This window comes from Somniosus microcephalus, chromosome 8, assembly GCF_052327205.1.
Source record: "Somniosus microcephalus isolate GS21.2 chromosome 8, FLI_Smic_1.0, whole genome shotgun sequence".
Lineage (NCBI taxonomy): Eukaryota > Metazoa > Chordata > Chondrichthyes > Squaliformes > Somniosidae > Somniosus > Somniosus microcephalus.
The window spans coordinates 5759017-5786527 of NC_140994.1; positions in this window are offsets into that span (position 1 = coordinate 5759017).

Consider the following 27511-nt stretch of genomic DNA (forward strand, 5'->3'; position numbering starts at 1 on the left):
CGTGCGGCCGAGGCTGGCGCCGCCGCCGCCGCCCTTCCCCCCGGATCTGCCCACGCGTCAAGTACGTCTGATGCGCGGTTGACGTCGGGGGCCGATGCCACCAAGGCCTCCGGCGGGGGGGAGGGAGCGTGTCCGGCCGGAAAGAAGGCGCGGGGAAAAAAGAAGCACCTTAGGGCAGGTCCCCCCGTGGATGGTGAGCCCTTGCCCCTTGAGCCCCTTACACCCGCGCTCCTCGCGGAGTTGATCAGGGCAGATGTGAGCGGGAGGGGCCCCGTGCCCGAGCCTGTGGCCGCAACCGCCGCAGCGGTAATGCCAATACCTGCGGCCGGGCTCGGGCCCGAGGAACCCGACAAACCTGCTCCGCCGGAGGGAGTCGAGGAGGAGGCCTTTGCAGACATGGAGGTCTCCCTCGCTCCCTCCGTGCTAAAAAGAAGGCGCGACCCCCTGGATGAGGAGGAGGACCGGGAGGAGGAAGGTCCCTCCGAGCAGGGGGAGTCGTCGCCCGCCGCGGGTACTGCGCCCCCCCGCCCCCCCAGCGCTGTCGTCATCACCAGCGATCGGCAGGGGTCGCCTGTCCCTCGGGAGGCTGAGGCAGATGTTTCTGTCCAGCACGTGCCTCCCGGGGATGGGGATGAGACCCTGCCCGTGGGGGGGGTTGCGGAACAACCCGCGGCAGTAATTGAAGTTGACCTTTTATCGGTGTCGTTACCCCTCGCCGGGTCGGGCAGCCTGGGGGTTGGGTCGGGCGAGTTCGAGGATAATGAGCTCGCCCAATGCGACCCGGACGTCTCCCAGGGGATGCTCGTCCTGGTAGAGCTTTTAATTCAAAACCCCCCGTCCGCTGGGTCGGAGGTTGGTGGCGGGGAGGAGGATGGCCCCCTGGCTGCGTCTCTGGTGCCGGACGTACTGGAGGAGCTGGAAATTGTTCTCTCCCCGGTTTCTCCGGTCGTTCCGGCGTCTGAGGCGGAGGGGAGCTCTGAACCGCCGCCGTCTTCTGGCCCGGCACCCCTAGAGGAGCCCAGGGAGAAATCCTCTGCCGCCGATCCTGGGGGTGGGATCCGGGCGGAGGCGGGGCTGGCTGGCGCGGCCGAGTCGTTCGCTTCGCACTGCGCGGCGGACGGGTTGGCCGCTGGTGACGACCCCCTGGAGGAGGATGGGGACTCGGTGATGGGCACGGAGGACGATTCGGACTCCAGCGCCGACATGGCGATGGATGACCTCGTGCCCCTTGCCAAGTCTCCCCTCATTTCCGTAAGGGAACTCCGGGATTTTATGGCCACGTGCCTGGGTCAGCGCAATAAGGTCCGGCTGGCCCTCGACAGGTGGTCGGAGCTGGCGCTGCTCATCGATTCCGTCCGCGCCGCCGTTAAGATCTTGGGCGCGGACGAGGGTGTGAACCCGCTCGAGCTGCGTCGGCTCACAACGTTTCTCACTGGGCTGCTGAGGAAGTGGCGGCGGACCAGCGGCTGCGCTTCCTCGCCCCGTTAGGTGTAGGTAGAGGTTGCACTATGCTTCTGACATGAAGATAACCATAGCCAGCCTCAACATCAACGGCAGCAGGGAGGCGCGCCGCAGATTCAATAACTTCTCGGTCCTTCGGGACGGGAAGTATGCGGTGTGCTTCCTGCAAGAAACCCACACCGTTCCGGGAGACGAAGCCACGTGGCTCCTGGAGTGGCAAGGAGGGGTCAGCATGAGTCACCTCTCCAACAATTCCAGCGGGGTGGCTATCTTGCTGGCCCCGCATTTTCAGCCGGAGATCTTGGGGGTCAAGGAGCACGTGCCGGGCCGCTTGCTCCATGTCACTGTTCGCCTGGGGGGCGTGCCGCTCCATCTAGTGAACGTGTACGCCCCTCAGACCAGTGCGCAGCAAGTGCGCTTCTTCGAAGAAGTGTCCGCTCTCTTGGGCTCCATCGACGTGGGCGAGTGCGTCATCCTCGGGGGGGATTTTAACTGCACCCTCGAGGCGAGGGACCGTTCGGGTCCCCCGCGAAGCCCGGCGGCGATGGAGAAGTTGAGGGACCTGGTTGGGTCCTTCGACTTGGTGGACGTCTGGCGAAATCTCCACCCCGACTCCAGCGCCTTCACTAGTGTGAGGTCTGGGGGAGGAAGGTCCAGAATCGACCGCCTCTACATTTCCCGGGCGTTCGTCTCCTGCGTTCCGGCAGCTTCCATGCGGCCGGTGCCGTGCACGGACCACCACCTGGTGTGGGCGGAGCTCGCTCCACTGCGCGCGCGGGGGGGGTCCGTGTACTGGCATTTTAACAACCTGCTGCTGGAGGACGCACGGTTCCGGGATTCGTTTCGTCGATTCTGGGCCGACTGGAGAAGGAAGCAGGGGGGCTTCCCCTCCTTGAGGCTATGGTGGGATGTGGGCAAGGCTCACATCCGTCTCTTCTGTCAGGAGTACGCGAAGGGGTCGACCAAGAGGCGGGAGGCCCGGGTCGGGCGGTTGGAGAAGGAGGTGCTCGACCTGGAGTCCCGTCTCGGTCAGGTCGTCGAGGACCCGGCCCTGCGGAAGGTGTACGAAGAGAAGAAGGGCGCGCTGAAGGACCTGCAGCTCGTCGGGTCCCGAGGCGCGTACGTGAGGTCGCGGATCCAGCTCCTGCGGGACCTGGACCGCGGCTCCCCCTTCTTCTACTCGCTGGAAAAAAGACGGGGGGTCCGTAAGCAGCTCTTGGGGCTGCTGGCCGACGACGGATCTCTGGTCTCGGATCCGGAGGGAATCAGCGTGGAGACCCGCGCCTATTACGGGGCTCTGTTCTCTCCGGATCCATCCAGCGAGGATGCGCGCAGAGTTTTGTGGGAGGACCTGCCGAAGGTTGGCCCGGAGGGCGCCGAAAAATTGGACGCTCCGCTAAGTCTGGCGGAGCTGACCGGCGCCCTCCGCCAGCTCTCTAGGGGAAAGTCCCCGGGGCTGGACGGGCTGACCGTGGAGTTCCACAGGGCGTTCTGGGACGTCTTGGGGGGCGACTACGCGCGGGTCCTGGGGGAAAGTTTGGCGACCGGGGAGATGCCCCTCTCTTGGCGCAGGGCGGTCATTGTCCTGCTGCCTAAGAAGGGCGATCTCCGCCTCCTTAAGAACTGGCGCCCGGTCTCCCTCCTCAGCACGGACTATAAAATCTTTGCCAGGGCCATGTCTGCTCGCCTTGGCACCGTGCTGGCCCACATGATCCACCCCGACCAGTCCTACACGGTCCCGGGCCGGACCATCCACGATAACATCCATCTGGTCCGGGACCTGGTCCACCACTCCCAGAGGGCTGGTCTGTCGGTCGCCTTCCTTTCCCTGGATCAGGAGAAGGCGTTCGACAGGGTGGATCACGAGTATCTCTTCGGGACTCTGCGCGCATTCGGGTTCGGGACGCATTTCGTCGCCCGGATCCGACTTCTGTACGCCGCCGCGGAGTGTCTGATTAAAGTTAACGGGTCCTTGACGGCGCCCCTTCGCTTCGGGAGGGGGGTGCGTCAGGGATGCCCCATGTCCGGCCAGTTATATGTCATTTGCGTGGAGCCTTTCCTGCGCCTCTTGCGGAAGAGGTTGACGGGACTGGCTCTGCAAGGGCCGGGCGTGGAGGTGGTCCTCTCGGCTTACGCCGATGACGTGCTCCTCACGGTCACGGATCCCGCTGACTTGCGGAGGATGCGGGAATGCCAGCAGCTTTACTCGGACGCATCCTCCGCCAAGATCAACTGGGAGAAATGTTCCGGACTCCTGGTGGGTCAGTGGCGGGTGGACTCCCTGCCGGAGGAGTTCAGGCCTTTCGCCTGGAGCACCACGCACCTCCTCTATTTGGGAGTCTACCTTAGCCCTGCCGAGGACGCTTGGCCGGCGAACTGGCAAGAGCTGGAGGCCAAAGTCACCGCTCGCCTAGGACGCTGGACAGGACTGCTCCGAGTGTTGTCCTACAGGGGTCGAGCGCTGGTCATAAACCAGCTGGTGGCCGCCATGTTGTGGTACCGGTTGGTCACTTTGATCCCTCCCCCTGCGTTTGTCGCCAAGATTCAGAAGAAGCTCATCGACTTCTTCTGGGACAAAAGGAAGCACTGGGTCTCTGCCGCGGTTCTGTGTCTCCCGCTTAGGGAGGGCGGTCAGGCGCTGGTGTGCCTTCGCACCCAGGCTGCGACTTTCCGTCTTCAGACGCTGCAGAGATACCTGTACGTCGAGAATCCTCCGAGATGGTGTGCGCTGGCGACGTTTTTCTTCCGCCAGCTGCATGGCCTCAATTACGACACGCAGCTCCTGTTTGCGAAAGTGGGCAGCAGGCGTGCCGGCCTGCGGGAGCTGCCTGTCTTCTACCAGGAACTACTATGGGTTTGGAACTACGTCGCTTCCAGGCGGAGCTCTCCCCCGTCAGGAGCGGCGGCTCTCCTTCGGGAGCCGCTGCTCAGGAATCCGCACCTCCACGAACACGGGTTCGGGCGGCTGGCGGAGGGTAGGGCTGTGGCTGGCAAGGTGACCAGAGTCGGGGACCTGCTCGATGGCGGAGGAGCGGGCTGGATGGCGCCGGAGGAGCTGGCGCGGCGCCTGTCCTGGGCCAACGTCCGGCTCGCGGTCGAAACCATCGAATCGGTAAAAGCGGCACTGGGCCCCGACTCCACTAGGTGTATCGAGGCGGCTCAAGCACGTGGGGCGATCCCGTCCGAGCTTACCCCCGTTCGGACGGAATTCCTCATCGGCGCCCGGCCCCGAAACTCCCCTCGGGAACCGGCGCCTCACAACTTGAGCCGTCTTGAGGAAATACCCTCCGTGCCTTTTCATTCCGCGCGGAGGGGTTTCCTGTACGGGCTGCTCCTGCACACTCTCCACTTTGCCATCTTCGTCTACCGTCCGGACACGCCTTGGCGTGGCGTTTTGCCGACCGGCGGTAGCGGAGGTCCCCAATGGAGGGCTCTCTATGCGGGAGTCCTCCCTTGTTCCATCGGGGACTTGGCCTGGAGGGTGTTGCACGGAGCGGTCCCGTGCAATAAGGTTTTAAGTAGGTTCACGGACTCCCAGGCCACCTGCATTTTTTGCGGCCTGGAGGAGTCCGTGTTTCACGTTTATATGGATTGTGAGAGGTTGCAGCCCCTCTTTCACTACTTGAAGGGGCTGCTCCTCGATTTTTGGTTGCACTTCAGTCCCACGCTCTTGATCTACGGTCACCCGGTGCGGAGGGGAGCGGACAGGTTGGAGGACCTCCTTGTGGGCCTGCTCCTGGGCCTGGCTAAAAGAGCCATCAATTGGTCCAGGCAGCGGGCGGTCGAGGGGGTCGTCCAGCCGGATTGCCTGCATCTCTTCCGCGGCCATGTTCGCGCCCGGGTGGCCCTGGAGATGGAGCACGCGGTGTCCGCCGGTGCGCTTGAGTATTTCCGCGACCGGTGGGCGCCGCGGGGACTGGAGTGCATCATCAACACGGATAACCAAATTTTAATTTGATTTGTTAAGCTTTAGTTGAACTTTTGTTTATTTACAGTCGAATTGGTTTTTTTTGGGTCCAAATAAAAGAGTACCCTCTGTTCAGTAAATACCTGTTATTATTGTTCTCCTGCAGTCTGTGTATTATTGATACTCGGACACTACAATATTCACACAGGCTGCTATTCTCTATAATATTCACAGGGGCTGATACTCTCTACAATATACACAGGGGTTGATATTGCCTACAATATACACATTGGCTGCTATTCTCTATAATATACACAGGGACTGCTGTTCTCTATAATATGCACATGGGCTGCTATTCTCTATAATATACACAGGGGCTGCTATTCACTATAATATACACAGGGGCTGCTATTCCCTATAATATACACAGGGCTGCTATTCTCTATAATATACACAGGGGCTGCTATTCCCTACAATATACACAGGGGCTGCTATTCCCTATAATATACACAGGGGCTGCTATTCTCTATAATATACACAGGGGCTGCTGTTGTCTATAATATACACAGGGGCTGCTATTGTCTATAATAGACACAGGGGCTGCTATTCTCTATAATATACACAGGGGCTGCTATTCCCTATAATATACACAGGGGCTTCTATTCTCTATAATATAGACAGGGGCTGCTGTTGTCTATAATATAGACAGGGGCTGCTATTGTCTATAATAGACACAGGGGCTGCTATTGTCTATAATAGACACAGGGGCTGCTATTGTCTATAATAGACACAGGGGCTGCTATATCCCACAAAATACACAGGGGCTGCTATTCTCTATAATATATGCAAGGGATGCTATTCCCTATAATAGACATGGGGGCTGCATGGATTTACAAAAGGTAAATCGTGCTTGACTAATCTACTGGAATTTTTTGAGGATGTAACTGGTAAAATAGATAAGGGAGAACCAGTGGATGTAGTGTATTTGGACTTTCAGAAGGCTTTCGATAAGGTCCCGCATAAGAGATTAGCGTGCAAAATTAAGGCACATGGGATTGGGGGCAAGGTATTGACTTGGATAGAGAACTAGTTGGCAGATAGAAAGCAAAGCGTTGGAATAAACGGGTCGTTTTCCGAGTGGCAGGCAGTGACTAGTGGGGTACCGCAAGGATCGGTCCTAGGACCCCAGCTGTTCACAATATATATTAATGATCTGGACAAGGGAATTGGATGTAATATCTCCACATTTGCAGATGACACAAAGCTGGGTGGGAGGGTATGCTGTGAGGAGGATGTCGTGAAACTCCAGTATGATTTGGACAGGTTGGGTGATTGGGCAGAAACATGGCAAATGCACGATAATGTGGATAAATGTGAGGTTATCTGCTTTGGTGGCAAAAACAGGAAGGCAGATTATTATTTGAATGGCAATAGATTGGGTGAAGGGGAAGTGCAAAGAGACCTGGGTGTTCTTGTGCACCAGTCGCTGAAGGTAAGCATGCAGGTGCTACAGGCGGTTAAGAAGGCAACTGGTATTTTGGCCTTCGTAGCAAGAGGGTTCGAGTACAGGAACAAGGATGTCTTGCTGCAGTTGTACAGGGCCTTGGTGAGACCGCACCTTGAGTATTGTGTGCAGTTTTGGTCACCTTATCTGAGGAAGGATGTTCTTGCCATGGAAGGAGTGCAGCGAAGATTCACCAGGCTGATACCTGGGATGGCAGGAATGACGTATGAGGAGAGATTGTGTCGATTGGGCTTATACTCACTGGAGTTTAGAAGATTGAGAGGGGATCTCATCGAAACCTATAAAATTCTGACAGGCCTGGACAGACTAGATGCAGGAAGGATGTTTCCGATGGCCGGGGGGCCCAGAACCAGGGGTCATAATCTAAGGATAAGGGGTAAGCCATTTAGGACTGAGATGAGGAGGAATTTCTTCACCCAGAGAATGGTGAACCTGTGGAATTCTCTGCCACAGAGGGCAGTGGAGGCCAGTTCATTAAATATATTCAAGAAGGAGTTGGATATATTTCTTAAGGCTAAGGGGATCAAGGGATATGGGGAGAAGGCAGGGACAGGGTACTGAATTTGGGTGATCAGCCATGATCTCATTGATGGCGGAGCAGGCTCGAGGGGCCGAATGGCCTACCCCTGCTCCTATCTTCTATGTTTCTATGTTTCTGTGTTTCTATGTTTATATTCCCTACAGTATACACAGGGGCTGCTATTCTCTATAACATACACAGGGGCTGCTGTTCTCTATAATATACACAGGGGCTGCTATTCTCTATAATATACACAGGGGCTGCTATTCTCTATAATATGCACAGGGGCTGCTATTCTCTATAATATACACAGGAGCTGCTATTCTCTATAATATACACAGGGGCTGCAAATCTCTATAATATACACAGGGGCTGCTATTCTCTATAATATACACAGGGGCTGCTATTCTCTATAATATACACAGGGGCTGCTATTCTCTATAATATACACAGGAGCTGCTATTCTCTATAATATACACAGGGGCTGATATTCTCTACAATATACACAGGAGCTGCTATTCTCTATAAGACACACAGGGGCTGCTATTCTCTATAATATACACAGGGGCTGCTATTCTCTATAATATACACAGGAGCTGCTATTCTCTATAATATACACAGGGGCTGCTATTCTCTATAATATACACAGGGGCTGCTATTCTCTATAATATACACAGGAGCTGCTATTCTCTATAAGATACACAGGGGCTGCTATTCTCTATAATATACACAGGAGCTGCTATTCTCTATAATATACACAGGAGCGGCTATTCTCTATAATATACACAGGGGCTGCTATTCTCTATAATATACACAGGAGCTGCTATTCCCTATAATATACACGGGCTGCTATTCTCTATAATATACACAGGGGCTGCTATTCTCTATAATATACACAGGGGCTGCTATTCTCTATAATATACACAGGGGCTGCTATTCTCTATAATATACACAGGAGCTGCTATTCTCTATAAGATACACAGGGGCTGCTATTCTCTATAATATACACAGGGGCTGCTATTCTCTATAATATACACAGGAGCTGCTATTCTCTATAATATACACAGGGGCTGCTATTCTCTATAATATACACAGGGGCTGCTATTCTCTATAATATACACAGGAGCTGCTATTCTCTATAAGATACACAGGGGCTGCTATTCTCTATAATATACACAGGAGCTGCTATTCTCTATAATATACACAGGAGCGGCTATTCTCTATAATATACACAGGGGCTGCTATTCTCTATAATATACACAGGAGCTGCTATTCCCTATAATATACACGGGCTGCTATTCTCTATAATATACACAGGGGCTGCTATTCTCTATAATATACACAGGGGCTGCTATTCTCTATAATATACACAGGGGCTGCTATTCTCTATAATATACACAGGGGCTGCTATTCTCTATAATATACACAGGGGCTGCTATTCTCTACAATATACACAGGGGCTGCTATTCTCTATAATATACACAGGGGCTGCTATTCTCTATAATATACACAGGGGCTGCTATTCTCCATAAGATACACGGGGCTGCCATTCTCTATAATATACACAGGGGCTGCTATTCTCTATAATATACACAGGGGCTGCTATTCTCTATAATATACACAGGGGCTGCTATTCTCTATAATATACACAGGGGCTGCTATTCTCTATAATATACACAGGGGCTGCTATTCTCTATAATATACACAGGGGCTGCTATTCTCTATAATATACACAGGGGCTGCTATTCTCTATAATATACACAGGGGCTGGTATTCTCTATAATATACACAGGAGCTGCTATTCTCCATAATATACACAGGAGCTGCTATTCTCTATAATATACACAGGGGCTGCTATTCTCTATAATATACACAGGGGCTGCTATTCTCTATATTATACACAGGGGCCGCTATTCTCTACAATATACACAGGGGCTGCTATTCTCTATAATATACACAGGGGCTGCTATTCTCTATAATATACACAGGGGCTGCTATTCTCTATAAGATAGGGACCTAAGCATCAGCAGCACCAGACCTATGATGATTTGAAGAGCAACAAAAAACAAGGAGTGACGACACAGGACAGCAGGTAGGTGACTGTTTGCAGCGAGTGTGGGATCTGAGGAGCTAGCCGAGAGCTACACACACCGACCTTAGTGGGGGTGGGGCGGGGGTTTGAATCAAAGTGTGACATCACAGGAAAGCAGGTAAGTGATTGTTTGGTGAGTATTTCTCTCTTTTTTCTAAACTTGTGCATTGTTTTAAATTAAGAGCCGAGATTAAAAACTAAACTTAGTTAATTAATATTCCGAAACTTGAAAACCTAATTAATTAAATAAAATGTCATAGAGATGGCAGAGCAGGCGATGTGTTGCAGCTGTTGCATGTGGGAGCTGGTGGACACCAGTGTGATCCACAGCAAACACATCTGCAGTAAGTGTTGGCAGCTCGAGGAACTTGGGCTCAGAGTTGACGAGCTGGAGTCCGAGCTTCAGACACTGTGATACATCAGGGAGGGGGAGAGTTACCTGCATACTGTGTTCCAGGAGGCAGTCACACCCCTTAGGTTAAATAATTGAAATTTGGTCCATTGTCAGGGACAGGAGGGTGTGACTACGAGTGAGGCAGTTATGGGGATCCAGAAGATAGCATTGGAGGAGCTTCAGCCCTTGCACTTGTCCAACAGGTACGAGGTTCTTACTCCCTGTGTGTGAAGGGATAATCACTAGTCCTAGCCCTTTTTGGGCTAACCCAGATCAGGCGTATTCCCGAGACGTTCGCCTTCAACTAAAGTTAGAGATAGCCGAATTCTATAAGATGCGTAATTGGGTGTAAGGATTTCGCAATAATTTCGAAATTTCCTACAGTTCTGAAGATTGATTTTTGATTAAAGAATACCTGGGTAATATACCTTTAAAAATCCAGGGATCAAAATGGCCATCAGACCTCGTGGCAGAAGACAAAAGGACAGTCTCTCTTGAAAGGCAGCATGTGTGTGTCTGTGAAAAAGGGGTAATCAAAGATGGCTGCCCGACTTCATGGCAGAACACAGGCTGTGGACATATGAAAAGGGATGATCAAAGATGGCTGACAAAGGATTTAGAAAAAAATCCCAGCCCTGGAGCAATGACGTAGTTAAACTGACAATCAAAGGCAGTTCAAGGAGTTTCCCTCCCTGCAGAGACAATCGATGTTTATTTACAGAAATTGCTACTATGTTTACACAAAGGATTAACCACTTGAAACTGCGGTTTCAGTTTGACCACAGGACAATGACTTTTGTTTACACTAACTTCCAAGGCTGTTTACTCAGCAATTAAGGAAAGACATGCTTTTTTTTCAAACTAAGACAGCTCTATTCAAACCCAGTACGATGAATGGGAATACATTCACAAACCCATCACGATAAATGGGTAATTCATCCAAAACCCATCACAGTTTAATGGGGACATCAGATCCCTTTTGTTTAGCCCAGATGCATCTGGATTTGGGCGGGAAGGTTTCGACCCCAAATGGGGTATAAGATAGCTTCTCAGGAAGCCTCTCTCTCTCTCTGCCATCTCGCCTCCATGCTCTGCCTACAGAAGAACAGCTCAGAAGCCTGCCCAAAGGAGTGGAATACCAGCAGTTTACTTTTAAATACTGGGGTATTCTCTACTTCGGGGCAGTGAAGATCATAGACTGCAGGGGGCAGGGAGCAGGCATTTTCATTGGTGAGCCTACCTTTTCTGGCCCATTACAAGGCAACTTAGAATAGGTATTAAGGGGTGGGAATTAAGGGGAATTTTGTTAAAACTGTAATTTTAGTCAATTTTCCCTCGTTGTGTCTGTTTTCTCCTCCCCTATTTAAGTAACAGTGTTGCACTAGCAGAAAAGTGCTGTAGCGAACACTAAGAGTTCTGTATTGAAAGTGCTATTAAAAGAGTGTTGCACTAAGCAGTGAAGTGCTGTAGTGAACACTAAGTCCTAGAAATTGGGGTGAGGCACCAAACTGGCGCCAAGTTCGCCTGGGCGCAGATTTTTGCGCAGCGTTCGGAGCAGTAGCGATCGTCAGATATTCAGCCTCAGTGCCCCTAGAGGGAGACGGGGCACGGCTCGAGGTGCTCTGCGTCCCTCTTAGGGCACTGAAAGTGAATTTCGCCACGCAATGTGCCGCAGCGCCACACGCTGCGGCACTGCAGGCTGCGGTACTGCAGGCCTTCCTCCCATTGTTAAGGGGGAGGGGCCTGCAGCAGTGCGAACCCCGATCGCGAGTGCAGGCAAAAGAGCCCGGCACCGTGGAGAAGTGCCGGGCTCTCGGGAAACAGCTGGCAATGCCACGGGGGGGGGGGATCTGGAGGCCAGGGACGGAGGCGCTGGCAGGCGGCCGCCAAAAAAACCGGCCGCCCCACACCTCCACCTTAACTTGAGCCTCTGCCGGCGCAGTAAGGCCCCGTGAACCAGGCATGGGTAGCGAACGGCGCAACAGCGGCATTCGCTACCAAATAGTGCGATCGGGGCGCGAATTGGGCGCTGTGCACACTGATGACGTCATCAGTGGTGGCGCAGCGCAACAGGCTAATGCCACCATTAGTGCCCCTGCTGAATATCGCGGGAGGCGCATCCAGTGGCGCTACAGCCACTGGCTGCCTCTTTAGGCGCTAACAGGTGGTGCTACTCACCCAATTTCTCCCCCTAAGAGTTCTGTATTAAAAGTGTTGTTTAAGTAAGACAGTGTTGCACTAGCAGGAAAGTGCTGTAGTGAACACTAAGAGTTCTGTATTGAAAGTGCTATTAAAAGGGTGTTGCACTAAGCAGAAAAGGTGCTTCAGTGGACACTAAGTAGCTGTATTAAAGTGCTGTATTTAAGTAAAGCCACTAAGCAAAAGTGTTAAGTAAAGTGCTGTATTTCAGCATAGGTGTGCTGTATTGTTTATTTTCAATTTGTTTCTTTCTTTTTGTTTCAATAAATACTTGTCTGTTTTGCACCCAACCACGAGTCACGTTTTCTGTCTACATCGCTACCGAATAAGTCCGGCGGTCAGAACCAGGAATAGGGGAGCACTTCGAAACCGCGCGGGGCTCCCTGAAGCAGCTCAGAGGCTTCTGACTGGCCAGAGACAATAACCCCAACCCCGCAGTTAATTCCTACATGGGTCTAAAGGTCCAGGATATCTCTCCCTAAAGGAAAGGAACGACTTGAAGATGTTACCATCTTCCAGATAGCACTTTTAATAAGTTTAACTAGACAGTAACCTTCTGAATATTATGAGGGTCCGGAATACGCCCCCAGAATTCTGTACCTCCTCACCGAAGAGTGTACAGAGATTGAGTTTGTGAGTTTGATACAGAAATACTATTTGAGACAGTTCTAAAAATATATAGATTTATTAAAGAACCGACATGTAGTTAACAGCTGGTGATTCAATCGCAACTTTAACAGTTCAAAATACAAATAGCTTACATTTCTTATTCTCAGAGATCCTTATTCTCAAATCTTAACTTTGTTACATTTTTACTTTTCTAAGTCTTATTTCTAATCCAGAATATCCACCAAAATCAAATAAGAGTACCTTTTGATCCCCGAGACTCAAAGAGTTAAAAACTTACAGAGCCTGCCTCTGAAGTTGAGAATCACTTGCCCCTTCCAGCGACTTCTGACTTTCTATCTGAAAGTTCCATATTTTATACCCTTTTTTCAGTGGTAAACCCTCTGAAGTTTTCTACTGATGTAAGCTAATTATCTCTAGTCATCTTCTGTTGAATTCTTTTCTATTCTTACTGTCAATGCAGCTGTTAACTTTCAGAATCCTATCTGCTGTATAGGTGTTCAAAAAATGGTTATAACAGATTTTTCTCTTTGATGCCATTCTTACGAATGACTTCAATTCAATTCTTAATATCACTTAACTGGTTATAAGCAGATATTGTGTCTCCTAACTGTTCCATATTCAATACAAACACAATGGCCCAGAAATTCGGGTCCCAACGCGTGAGTACGGACGGAGTACTCACACGTGGGCCCGATGGAAGTGCCGGAATCTTGCATGCACTACGCATGCGCGGGAAACCGGCACTTCCGATCCTCTGAACCAAGGAGTTCAGAGGTCGAACGCGTGCACGCGGGACTCTGCGCGTGCGCGTTGGACTTCCTTTTTTTTCAGGTTTTAACGTGCGGGTAAGTCTGTACATTTTAGAAATGTAAAAAGCAGCCATAAGGACTTCATTTTCAAAGGTAAGTGGTCAATTATTTAAAATTAAAACATTTTTTCCACAGGTTTTTTACTTTTAAATATTTTAAAGCAAGGTAAGTTTATTTTTAGCCCCGTTTTTTTATAAAATTATTTTTTTTTAAAGTTTAAATTTTTGTTTAAAATAGTTATTTAATGTCATTTATAGTTTATTTACAAAGTGTGATTTTTTAAAAATTTATTTGAAGGTAAAGTGCAGTTTTACAGCCTCAGCATTTATACGTTTTGACAGGTCTATCTGTCAAGACTTATGAATGGAGCATTCCCTGCTCCGATTGGCTGCCTGTTGCTCACGTGATCCCAGGGGGGCGCTTCGCACTAACTACGCCCCTGGGACACGCCAGCATAGCGCGCCGGCCTCTGGGACAGGCCTCGGAGAGGAATTCCACGCAGGCCAAGAGGTCAACTGCCGGCACGCTAGGAAAGTGTAGGTCGAGGGCTTGCACCTGCGGGAAGCCCCCGACCCAAATTTCTGGGCCAATGTGATTACTTGGTGTGTCTATTGATGTAACATTTACAAAGTCTTCTGTTTGTATCCTTTACAACATGCAAATTGAAAACACTTCAACTAGGGTGGTCTATGCATTTCTTATTTACTTCAGTTGGTTGTACATATAATTGTGCTTCCTGTTTCATTTGAGGCCATATTTATCAAAGGCACATGGTTCTTTAATGTTCTACATTTCTGTTCGAAGTGTTAGTTTTTAACACTTTAAACTGGGTATAGCTATTGTGTTGGTTCCAAACTGCATACTTCTTGGAAGCAAGCCTTTGCTTCTTCAATAGGGCCATTGTCTCAGTGTCAACAATCAATTCCCATTTCAAAAGCTTGTGTGGTGTTTTACAGCTTTGTGTCAACAAACCAGCTTATCTCAGAAGCTTGTATTCACAGCTTGTGTTGTTGAGACTTTTTAGATTTTTAAACCCAGTTTATCATGTTTTAATAAAGTCACAATTCTGTTCATAGGATGGTGTATTCTTCTGAAATATGGTTATTCCTTTACATGTGGACAAGAGCAGGGACTGCAGGGAGGATGAGCAATCTGACCACAGCACCATGGTACAGGGGGCCATTCAAGTTGGGGGAGTAAAAAGAAATGTAGTAGTGGTAGGGGACAATATAGTTAGGGGAATAGATACTGTTCTCTGCAGCTGAGAGCGTGAGTTCCAAAGGCTGAGTTGCCTGCCCAGTGCCAGGGTACAGGACATGTCCTCTGGGCTGAAGAGGAACTTGGAATGGGAGGGGAAAGATCCAGTTGCCATGGTCCACGTAGGTACCAATGACATAGGTAGAACAGAAAAAGAGGTTCTGCTGAGAGAGTATGAGCAGCTAGGGGCTAAATTAAAAAGCAGAGCCACAAAGGTGGTAATCTCGGGATTACTGCCTGAGCCACGAGCAAATTTGCATAGGGTAAATAAGATCAGAGAGATGAACGAGTGGCTCAAAGACTGGTGTGGGAGAAATGGGTTTCAATGCATGGGGCACTGGCACCAGTACTGGGATAAGAGGGAGCTGTTCCATTTGGATGGGCTTCACTTGAACCATGCTGGGACTAGTGTCCTGGCAAATCGAATAACTAGGGCTGTAGAGAGGGCTTTAAACTAAATAGTGGGGGGGAGGATCCAGGTGAGCGGGAATTTAAAAAGTCAAAGAGAAAGGAGAAGGCAATAGAGCAGGGTAGCGATGGGGATAATGGTAACCTTGTGTGACAGGAAGGGACAGAATGTTCTAAAAATAAGAGTGTAGCAGAAAGTGGGGTCAAAGCACGGAAAAATAGTAAAAACACAAAATTAAAAGCTCTTTATCTGAATGCACGCAGCATCTGTAACAAGATAGATGAGTTGACGGCACAAATAGATATAAATGAGTATGCTCTGATAGCCATTACAGAGACGTGGTTGCAAGTTGACCAAGGCTGGGAACTGAATATTCAGGGGTATTTGACATTTCAGAAGGATAGACAGAAAGGAAAAGGAGGTGGGGTAGCTCTGTTAATAAAGGATGAGATCAGTGCAGTAGTGAGAAATGATCTTGGCTCGGAAGATCAAGATGTGGAATCAGTTTGGGTAGGGATAAGAAATAATAGGGGAAAGAAGTCAGTGGTGGGCATAGTCTACAGGCCCCCTAACAGTAGGTACACTGTTGGACAGAGTATAAATCAAGAAATAATGGAGGCGTGTAATAAAGGTACAGCAATAATCATGGGCGATTTTAATCTTCATATTGATTGGACAATCAAATTGGCCAAGGTAGCCTCAAGGAAGAGTTCATAGAGTGTATCCGGGATGGTTTCCTAAAACAATACATTGTGGAACCAACCAGGGAGCAGGCTATCTTAGATTTGGTATAAAAACAGAAAATGCTGGAGATACTCAGCAGGTCAGGCAGCATCTGTGAAGAGAGAAACAGAGTTAACATTTCAGGTCAATGACCTTTCGTCAGAATCGTTAGATCTGGTACGGTGTATTGAGACAGAATTAATAAATGATCTCATAGTAGTGGATCCTCTAGGAAAGAGTGATCATAGCATGGTTGAATTTCAAATTCAATTGGACGGTGAGAAAGTTGGGTCTCAAACCAGTGTCCTGATCTTAAATAAAGGCAATTACAAAGGTATGAAGGCAGAGTTGGCTAAAGTGGAATTGGAAGCTAGATTAAAGGGTAAGACGGTTGATAAGCAATGGCAGATATTTAAGGAGATATTTCATAACTCTCAACAAAAATATATTCCAGTGAAAAGGAAAGACTTTACGAGGAGGGAGAATCTTCCGTGGCTAACTAAGGAAGTAAAGGATGGTATGAAATTGAAAACAAAGGCATACAATGTTGCCAAGATTAGTGGGAGGCCAGAAGATTGGGAAATCTTTAAAACCAGCAAAGGGCGACTAAAAAAATAATAAAGAGAGAGAAGACAGATTATGAGAATAAACTAGCAAGAAATAAAAACAGATAGTAAGAGCTTCTACAGGTATATAAAAAGGAAGGGAGTATATTGTATCAGTTTTCACGGTAGAAGACACTAAAATCATCCCAATAATACATAATCAAGGGGCTATAGGGAGGGGGGAAATTAAGACAATCACTATCACTAAAGAAAAAGAACCCTGTAAAATAATGGGACTAAAGGTGGACAAGTCCCCTGGACCTGATGGCCTGCATCCTAGGGTCTTAAAAGAAGTGGCTGCAGAGATAGTGGATGCGTTGGTCGCAATCTACCAAAATTCCCTGGATTCTGGAGAGGTCCCAGTAGATTGGAAAACCACAAATGTAACACCCCTATTTAAGAAGGGAGGGAGACAGAAAGCAGGAAACTATAGTCCAGTTAGCCTAACATCTGTCATTGGGAAAATGCTGGCGTCCATTATTAAGGAAGCAGTAGCAGGGCATTTGGAAAATCATAATACAGTCTAGCAGAGTCAGCATGGTTTTATGAAAGGGAAATCATGTTTGACAAATTTGCTGGAGTTCTTTGAGGATATAACGAGCAGGGTGGATAAAGGGGAACCAGTGGATGTAGTGTATTTGGATTTCCAGAAGGCATTCAATAAGGTGCCTTCTTCTTAGGCACCTTATCGAATGCATAAAAGGTTACTGCACAAGATAAGAGCTCACGGGGTTGGGGGTAATATATTAGCATGGATAGAGGCTTGGCTAACTGACAGAAAACAGAGAATCGGGATAAATGGATAATTGTCCGGTTGGCAAACGGCAACTAGTGGGGTGCCACAGGGATCAATGCTGGGGCCTCAACTATTTACAATCTATATTACTTGGATGAAGGGACCGAGTGTACTGTAGCCAAATTTGCTGATGATACAAAGATGGGTGGGAAAGCAAGTTGTGAAGAGGACACAAAAAATCTCCAAAGGGATATAGACAGGCTAAGTAAGTGGGCAAATATTTGGCAGATGGAGTATAATGTGGGAATGTGCAAGGTTATCCACTTTGGTAAGAAAAATAAAAAAGCAAATTATTATTTAAATGGAGAGAGATTACAGAATGCTGCGGTACAGAGGGATCTGGGGGTCCTTGTACATGAAACACAAAAAGTTAGCATGCAGGTACAGCAAGTAATCAGGAAGGCAAATGGAATGTTGGCCTTTATTGCAAGGGGGTTGGAGTATAAAAGCAGAGAAGTCCTGCTACAACTGTACAGGGTATTGGTGAGACCACACCTTGAGTACTGCGTACAGTTTTGGTCTCCTTATTTAAGGAGGGATATACTTGCTTTGGAGGCAGTTCAGAGAAGGTTCACGATGTTGGTTCCTAAGATGAGGGGCTGACTTATGAAGAAAGGTTGAGCAGATTGGGCCGATACTCTTTGGAATTTAGAAGAATCAGAGGTGATCTTATTGAAACATATAAGATACTGAGGGGGCTCGACAGAGTAGATGCAGAGAGGACGTTTCCTCTCGTGGGCGAATCTAGAACTAGGGGGCACAGTTTCAGAATAAAGGGTCGACATTTTGGAACGGAGATAAGTAGAAATTTCCTCTCTCAGAGGGTCTTAAATCTGTGGAATTCTCTGCCCCAGAGAGCTGTGGAGGCTGGGTCATTAAATACATTTAAGGTGGAGATAGACAGATTTTTGAACAATAAAGGAGTGATGGGTTATGGGGAGTGGGCAGGGAAATGCAGCTGAGCCCAAGATCAGATCAGCCATGATCTCATTAAATGGTGAGCAGGCTCAAGGGGCCAAATGGCCTCCTGCCATTCCTATTTTTATGTTCTTATGTTCTTATACACACAGGGGCTGCCATTCTCTATAATACACACAGGAGCTGCTATTCTCTATAATATACACAGGGGCTGCTATTCTCTATAATATACACAGGGGCTGCTATTCTCTATAATATACACAGGGGCTGCTATTCTCTATAATATACACAGGGGCTGCTATTCCCTATAATATACACAGGGGCTGCTATTCCCTATAATATACACGGGGCTGCTATTCTCTATAATATACACAGGGGCTGCTATTCCCTATAATATACACGGGGCTGCTATTCTCTATAATATACACAGGGGCTGCTATTCTCTACAATATACACAGGAGCTGCTATTCTCTATAATATACACAGGGGCTGCTATTCTCTATAATATACACAGGGGCTGCTATTCTCTATAATATACACGGGGCTGCTATTCTCTATAATATACACAGGGGCTGCTATTCTCTATAATATACACAGGGGCTGCTATTCTCTACAATATACACAGGAGCTGCTATTCTCTATAATATACACAGGGGCTGCTATTCTCTATAATATACACAGGGGCTGCTATTCTCTACAATATACACAGGGGCTGCTATTCTCTATAATATACACAGGGGCTGCTATTCTCCATAATATACACAGGGGCTGCTATTCATAATATACACAGGGGCCGCTATTCCGTCTAATATACGCAGGGGCTGCTATTCTTTATAATATACACAGGGGCTGCTATTCCCTATAATATACACAGGGGCTGCTATTCTCTATAATTTTTGAGGATGTAACTGGTAAAATAGATAAGGGAGAACCAGTGGATGTGGTATATTTGGACTTTCAAAAGGCTTTCGATAAGGTCCCGCGTAAGACGTTAGCGTGCAAAGTTAAGACACATGGGATTGGGGGCAAGGTATTGACTTGGATAGAAAACTGGTTGGTAGACAGAAAGCAAAGAGTTGGAATAAACGGGTCTTTTTCCGAGTGGCAGGCAGTGACTAGTGGGGTACCGCAGGGATCGGTCCTTGGACCCCAGCTATTCACAATATATATTAATGATCTAGATGAGGGAACTAGATGTAATATCTCCAAATTTGCGTATGAGGAGAGATTGGGTCGATTGGGCTTGTACTCGCTGGAGTTTAGAAGAATGAGAGGGGATCTCATTGAAACTTATAAAATTCTGATAGGACTGGACAGAATAGATGCAGGAAGGATGTTCCCGATGGTCGGGGAGTCCAGAACCAGGGGTCACAGTCTAAGGATAAAGGGTATGCCATTTAGGACAGAAATGAGGAGGAATTTCTTCACCCAGAGAGTGGTGAACCTGTGCAATTCTCTACCACAGAAGGCAGTAGAGGCCAATTCATTAAATATAATTCAAGAAGGAGTTGGATATATTTCTTAAGGCTAAAGGGATCAAGGGGTATGGGGAGAAAGCAGGGACCGGGTACTGAATTTGGATGAGCAGCCATGATCTCATTGAATCGAGGGGCCAAATGGCCTACTCCTGCTACTATCTTCTATGTTTCTATGTTTCTATAATATACACAGGGGCTGCTATTCCCTATAATATACACAGGGGCTGCTATTCTCTATAATATACACAGGGGCTGCTATTCCCTATAATATACACAGGGGCTGCTATTCTCTATAATATACACAGGGGCTGCTATTCCCTATATTATACACAGGGGCTGCTATTCCCTATAACATACACAGGGGCTGCTATTCTCTATATTATACACAGGAGCTGCTATTCTCTATAATACATACAAGGGCTGCTATTCTCTATAATACACACAGGAGCTGCTATTCTCTATAATATACACAGGGGCTGCTATTCTCTATAATATAGACAGGGGTTGCTGTTCTCTATAATATTCACTGGGGCTGGTATTCTCTATAATATACACAGGGGCTGCTTTTGCGTGTAATATTCACAGGGGCTGCTATTCCCGATAATATACACAGGGGCTTAAATTTTCTGTAACATACACAGGGACTGTATGTACACACAGCGGGTAAAAGGGAGCTATTCACTCCCGTCTGGTACTGTACGGCCCGTGTGTGTCTCAGTGTCAGCTCCTGTACATGTACAGTACACAGCGGGTAAAAGGGAACGGATTCACTCCCGTCTGGTACTGTACGGCCCGTGTGTGTCTCAGTATGTCAGTCTCAATACCCTCTGGCAAAGGTTTTAATTCACCTGGTGCAGAGTGATCGAGCAGTATATGGGCATGGATTATTCCTACCCTGTTGCTGAGGTAAAAGTACAGGAGGAAATAGAGTTATATCGTAAACTTACAAAAAGTGGGCAAACTTTGCCAAAATTCCCTGTGTATCTGAAAATCCAACAGACAATGCCCAATTGGGAGTCTAACTTCCCCCCCCAAAAAATACACGAGGGTGGGTTAAAAATAGAAAAATGTTAACTGCATTGATTGCTGGATTGGGGCTGAGAGTCTGTAAATTTGCAGTTCGGTTCAGAAGTCTCTCGTTCACAGGCAATCTGAGCTGGATTTAATATCCGCCTGGCTTCGCAGTATAATTCAATTGTTAGAAAATTGAAGTAATTTCTAGAAGGAATCAGAGACAAAAAGTCACTTAGTCTCTGAAAAATAGCCAGCCCGCATCATATAAAGTTCCTTAAAACAAGATATATTGAACTCTCGCCGTTCAAAGTCCCATCTGTGTGAAAAAGTTCCATTGCAAGATTTGATCACAGAAGATGATGCATTTTTTCATTAAAGGGATATTATCTGTGTTACCATGCTTGTAAATTCCTATTTATTTCCGAGGACATTGCTCACTATCTCAGGGCTTCCCACATTTCTATATATTGCTGAATGTCCCCTTGGCCTTCGTGCTGGTTATGCTGTTTTATAAGGACAGGAGCATTATACCGTGCAGTGCTCAGTGTGATTCTCCTGTGGAGGTGTGCTACCCCTGCCTGAAAAGTCTAATTTCTGTAAGTAGGCACAAGCCTAAGGTCAGTCAGAACTAAAGTGCATCGGTGACAGAAGTTAGAAAGTTGTCAGGGGCTTGTCAATTATCTCGCTCCAGATCAACCTACAAACTCCCCTCAGCACCTGATTGACCTCAGTATACAACGACTCCTTTCTCCTATTGATCCATCCTCCTGGCCCTTCATCTTTGATTGGTTGTGCTCATGTATCCATAGTAGTTCCTTACTGGTAGTTTATCGCTCTGGATCAACCGTGGCTCAGTGGGCCGCACACTCACCTCTGAGTCAGAAAGTTGTGGTTTCAAGTCCCACTCCAGAGACTTGAGCACATAATCCAGGCTGACACACCAGTGCAGTACTGAGGGACCGCTGTACTGTCGGAGGGGCAGCACTGAGGGAGCGCCGCAATGTCGGAGGGGCAGTACTGAGGGACCGCTGTACTGTCGGAGGGGCAGTACTGAGGGATCGCTGTACTGTCGGAGGGGCAGTACTGAGGGAGCGCTGCACTGTCGGAGGGGCAGTACTGAGGGAGCGCTGCGCTGTCGGAGGGGCAGTACTGAGGGACCGCTGTACTGTCGGAGGGGCAGTACAGAGGGAGCGTTGTACTGTCGGAGGGGCAGTACTGAGGGAGCGCTGCACTGTCAGAGGGGCAGTACTGAGGGAGCGCCGCACTGTCGGAGGGTCAGTACTGAGGGAGCGCCGCACTGTCGGAGGGGCAGTACTGAGGGAGCGCCGCACTGTCGGAGAGGCAGTACTGAGGGAGCGCCGCACTGTCGGAGGGTCAGTACTGAGGGAGCGCCGCACCGTCGGGGGGTCAGTACTGAGGGACCGCTGTACTGTCGGAGGGGCAGTACTGAGGGAGCGCCGTTCTGTCGGAGGGTCAGTACTGAGGGAGCGCCGCACTGTCGGAGGGTCAGTACTGAGGGAGTGCCGCACTGTCGGAGGGGCAGTACTGAGGGAGCACTGCACTGTCGGAGGGGCAGTACTGAGGGAGCACTGCACTGTCGGATGGGCAGTACTGAGGGAGTGCCGTACTGTTGGAGGGGCAGTACTGAGGAAGTGCTGCACTGTCGGAGGGGCAGTACTGAGGGAGTGCTGCACTGTCGGAGGGGCAGTACTGAGAGAGCGCTGCACTGTCAGAGGGGCAGTACTGAGGGAGCACTGCACTGTCGGAGGGGCAGTACTGAGGGAGCACTGCACTGTCGGAGGGGCAGTACTGAGGGAGCGCCGCACTGTCAGAGGTGCCGTCTTTCAGATGAGATGTTTAATGAAATCTATCTGTGGTGTATGTAACCTGTTCCACCTTAAGAGAACTTAAGCCTGTTCCACCTTAAGAGATGTACTACTTTCTCTGGCTGCTGTATACGTAATACCGGTGGTGACCACCGGTATATAAGTACTGTGTAGTGATAGTGGCCTAGAAATTGGGTTTTGGCTTAGCCAGGGCTTTAGCGCCGGAAATTAGTGCCGGCGCTAAGTCCCCTGCGCGCGCCAAAAATTCAGTGGCGCCGCGCCCAAACGGCTGCCGGCGCTACTGAAGGGTCTTAGCGCCTGGAAAAGGGCGCTAACTGCCGTGTCGCGCCGCAATTCCGGCGCTGCGGCACCCGATGCGGTGCGGCAGGCTGGGGAAGTGCAGGCCTCCTCCTTCCGTTAAGGAGGAGCTGCCTGCACCCGGCCGCGGCCCGCGCAAATCTGCTTAAAAATGAGCCCGGCACCTCGGACAAGTGCCGGGCTTGCATCTGTTCCGGGGGGGGTGGGGAGAGAAGTCCGGGGAGGGAGCTGCGGGCAGGCGGCCGGCGGGAAAGCGGCCGGCCGCCGCGGGGCCTTTAATGCGCCGGCGCTAACTGCAGTAAGGCACCTCTGACAAAACGCTGGTTGCGGCTGCCACGGGCGAGGCGGCCGCAACTCAATTTCGGAGTTCGGGCGGGTTACCACGGCAACCGGGACGCTGCGCACACCGATGACGTCATCGGTGCCGGCGCAGCGCTACCGGAGCAACGCCGATTTAGGGCCCCAGGGAATTTCACTACTGGCCATAACTCCGGCGCAAGGCCCTCTAGCGCCTCAAATGAGGCGCTAAGGCTACTGAATTTTCAGCCGATTGTATTTAGTATAGACCTGACCTCCAACTAGTAAAGACCTGTTGAAACTTTATTCTTGTAGTCTGTGTCAGTAATTAATCTTAATACAACTGGAACACACAGACTTAACAGTGGCGACGAGTCCGATTCTTACCCTGCGGCAGTTTATATCCACGGCGGCTTCGTCCACAGAACGGGTGTCGAAGAGAGGCATCCACCCTCATCACCCTGCTGGAAGACACGTCGCGCGGCAGGCATCGAGAACCCGGAGTGCAGAAGATATCCTGAACTCGAAGCCTCCATCAGCGGCAGTCAGCTATCTTCTTTCTACCTCGGTGGTGGGTAAGCCGGTCAGCGACGCGAGCAGAAAGTCGGCCGCGTTGGCTGTACAGACGGGGGTGGAAGACGGAGGAATAAGGGCAGTGAGATCGATCACGACCGGAGATAAGGGCCAGGCCGCATTCGGGCCGAAAGGCGCAGCGCGGGGACATCGATCGCGGCTGGTGATAAGGGCCGGGCCGCTTTCGGGCCAAAAAGGCGCAGCGTCTGGGGCGACTGAAGGCGCGAGAGCCGCGGTGAAGCCGAACGCAGCCGGTGCTAATAACCGGGCTGCAAGAAGGGCTGCGAGGCGCGACATCGGGGAAGCGCGAATGCCCAAGGGAGCCGCGGTGAAGCGGAGACAGCGTCGGGGGAGTTACTAACCGCTGGGAAAGGGGAGCAGCAGCGGCACGCCAAACGCCATTGCAGCCAGTGGGTGAAGACCGCCAAGCGTGGGAAAACCGCCATTTTGTAGGTGGAGGACGAAGACAAGAGCGGGAAGCTGCCATCTTGGGATAAAAAAATAAATAAATAAATAAATTGCAACGATGCCTAAACATGGGAACATTAATACCTTTGATAGCGACATCGAAGATTGGGCCATGTATGTAGAACGCATACAAAATTATTGTAAAGCAAATAAAATCCCAGATGCAGAGAAAGCAAACTTAATGGGTGCGAAGACATACGGGCAATTGAAACACCTTTTATCACCAGATGAACCGGCGGATAAGACATTCAAGGAGATTGTTACTGTCCTGAAAAATCATCTAAACCCCACGCCGCTGATGCTAGCGGAACGATTTAAATTTTACAGCAGAAGGCAGCTGAAGGATGAAAGCAATGCTGAATATTTAATGGAATTGCGTAAGCTAGCAAAGTACTGTCAGTTTGGAACGGGACTAACAGACGCGCTAAGAGATAAATTTGTGTGTGGATTATTAAAAGAAGATACACAAAAGTGACTGCTCGAGGAGAATGAGCTGACGCTTGAGAAAGCGGTCACTATGGCAGCAGCACATGAAGCCGCAGCGAGAGGCACGGCAGTAATGCAGCTACGGTCACCGGAACTCAGTACAAATAAATTGGGTTTGAGTACTGTAAAATGTTATCGTTGTGGAAAGACAACACACGATCAGAACCAGTGTTGGTTTAAAAACCAAGGCCTAGAAATTCAGCTGTTTGCGCCAGCCGTTAGCGCCAGATTTCCGGCGCTATCCACTTAGCGCCCGGGCACCGCCGGATCTGCGCCTACGCCGAAATTCAGCTGGGCTTTAGCGCCGGCGCAAAGTGTTAGCGCCCGCTCAGCTGCGCGCGCATCTTATGACGTCATTCCGTCATGCAACGCCGTTTGTGCGCCCCAAACCGGAAATTCAGTGGCGCCCGGCCGATGTGGGCGTGGCGCTGCTAAGAACTGTGAAATGGAACTCAACAGAGGCCCTGTGGGATTCGGGGAGCACTAATTAAAGGGCACATCCACTCACCCATAAAAGCCAGCCATTTCGCTGCAATGACTTGACTGGTTTGGATTTCTGCACAGAGAGCAAGGCACAGAGATTACTGATTTCGGACACCATAGGAGAGGTATTTTTGGCTTCTAGCCAGTGCTTTGACATTTGCATCCTTGTGATTTTGCTGTTTGGAACTTTGTAATGGGGGCTGCATGGGGGCCAACCCTCAGTCGCTACATTTTGTGCGAAGGGCTCGCAGACGCTTTGAGAGAGGGCCAGGCATGCCTAGACGCAGAGGGGCCATTAGGCGTCGCCAACGTAGGCCTTACCCAGTCAGGCAATACCGGGAGCAGGTCTCATATCTCACCATGACTGCGGCGCATTGTGTTAAGAGGCTGCGCTTCAGAAGGGAGGTGGTTGGAGAGATCTGCCAGCTGCTTCATGCAGATTTGCAGCCACAGCTCATGTCCAGGGCGTCTCTCTCGGTGGAAGTGAAGGTCACGGTGGCTCTCAGCTTTTATGCAAGCGGCTCCTTCCAAGCCGCTGCTGGGGACATTGCGAACATCTCCCAGTTCGCCGCGCATCGCTGCATCCGACAGGTCACCGAAGCACTTTTCGCGAGGAGGCACCAATTCATCTCCTTCCCCATGACCCAACACAAGCAGGAGCAGCGTGCAGTCGGATTTGCCAGGATCGCGGGCTTCCCCATGGTGCAGGGCGCCATTGACTGCACGCATGTGGCTATGCGGGCACCTATCCACAATGCCGAGCAATACCGCAACCGGAAGGGCTACCATTCCCTAAATGTGCAGCTGGTGTGTGACCACAGGCAGCGCATCCTAGCTGTCAATGCCCGCTTCCCAGGAAGCAGCCACGATGCCTTTATCCTGCGCCAGACTACTGTGGCTGACATGTTCCAGGCACAGCCTCCACCAAGGGGATGGCTTATCGGGGACAAGGGCTACCCTTTGTGCAGATGGCTCATGACCCCGCTCCGCGCGCCCAGGACCCCAGCGGAGCTGGCATACAACGAAAGCCATCAAGCCACAAGGAACCTAATAGAGCAAACGATAGGCGTCCTCAAGCAACGGTTCCGTTGCCTGGATCGTTCGGGCGGGTCTCTTCAGTATTCGCCGGATAGAGTCTCCCAGTTCGTCGTGGTGTGCTGCATGCTCCACAACCTGGCTATCCGCAGGACTCAGGCACTGCCACCTGACATTGCCCCACCACCTCAGGAGGACGAGCAGGAGGACCCTGAGGAGGAGGAGCACCAGGCCAGGAGGGAGCGACAAGGTCCAAGGGCCGTCCGCCGGGGGCTTATTGCTCGACACTTCTAGGCCCCCTGTCAGGGAATGGCCTGGGCCACTGAACGCAGCTGAAGGCAGCCGCTCCGCAAGCCCTCAGCCGGTTAACCCAACAACCACTTGAAACATGACACCTGCACATGGTGAATAAATAAACATCTTTATTTCAAAAACTCAGGGCCCTTCCCACATGGAAGAGCAAAACAGAGAAGACCCCCAAAAAACAGTCACAAACTTCTGTCACTCCCAAAACCTGGGGAGGACTAACAAAACATCACCATCCAAATGGCCTTCCTCACTGGCCTAACAAAAACAAGCCCCCCCCACAACACAAACACCCCCATAAAACCAAACAACATAATGCCCCCCAGAACAGAAGCCCCCGCATCACCCAAACCCTCGCTCACCACACTCTATTCGGTGTGGCGAGGGGGCGAGTCTGTCGACAGCCGTCTTTTGCCCCGGCCCGTCCTGCTGCTGCGCCTCAAGCTGGGCCGTGAGGCTGTGGCGAGGCTGGGGGAAGGATCTTCAGGGCGACAAGGCGTCTCGCCAGATGCCCTTGGGGGTCGGCCTACACGAGGGCGGGCCCGGGAGGGGCCGGCTGGTGGCTGCTGCAGCTGTGGGTGGCCCTCTTCACTGCCTGCAGCAGCTCCTTGCACCCTGGCTGGGGGAGTGGCAGGCTCGCCTGCACCAATAGGGACAAGGTGGGTGATGCCAGGTGCGCGCTGCTCGCCAGACACACGTGCACTCGGGCGGCCTGGCCGGGGAGCAAGCGCGCCAAACTGTTGGTCGCCAGACCGGTGTGCGGCAGCAGGGCGGCGGCTGGCCTGGCGACGCCTCCGCGCCAGTGCGAGGGTGGCAGAAGTCAGTGCCCCAACTGCGCCGGCATGTGCCCGCATCTGCAGTGCCATTGTCTGCCCAGCACCTCTCAGCTGGCGACTGGCGTGCTGCGCTGCCTCGAGTTGTTGCACCCCCCTCTCATGCGCTGCCACAAGGAGCTCCACCCCCCTGGCGTGCGCTGCTGCGA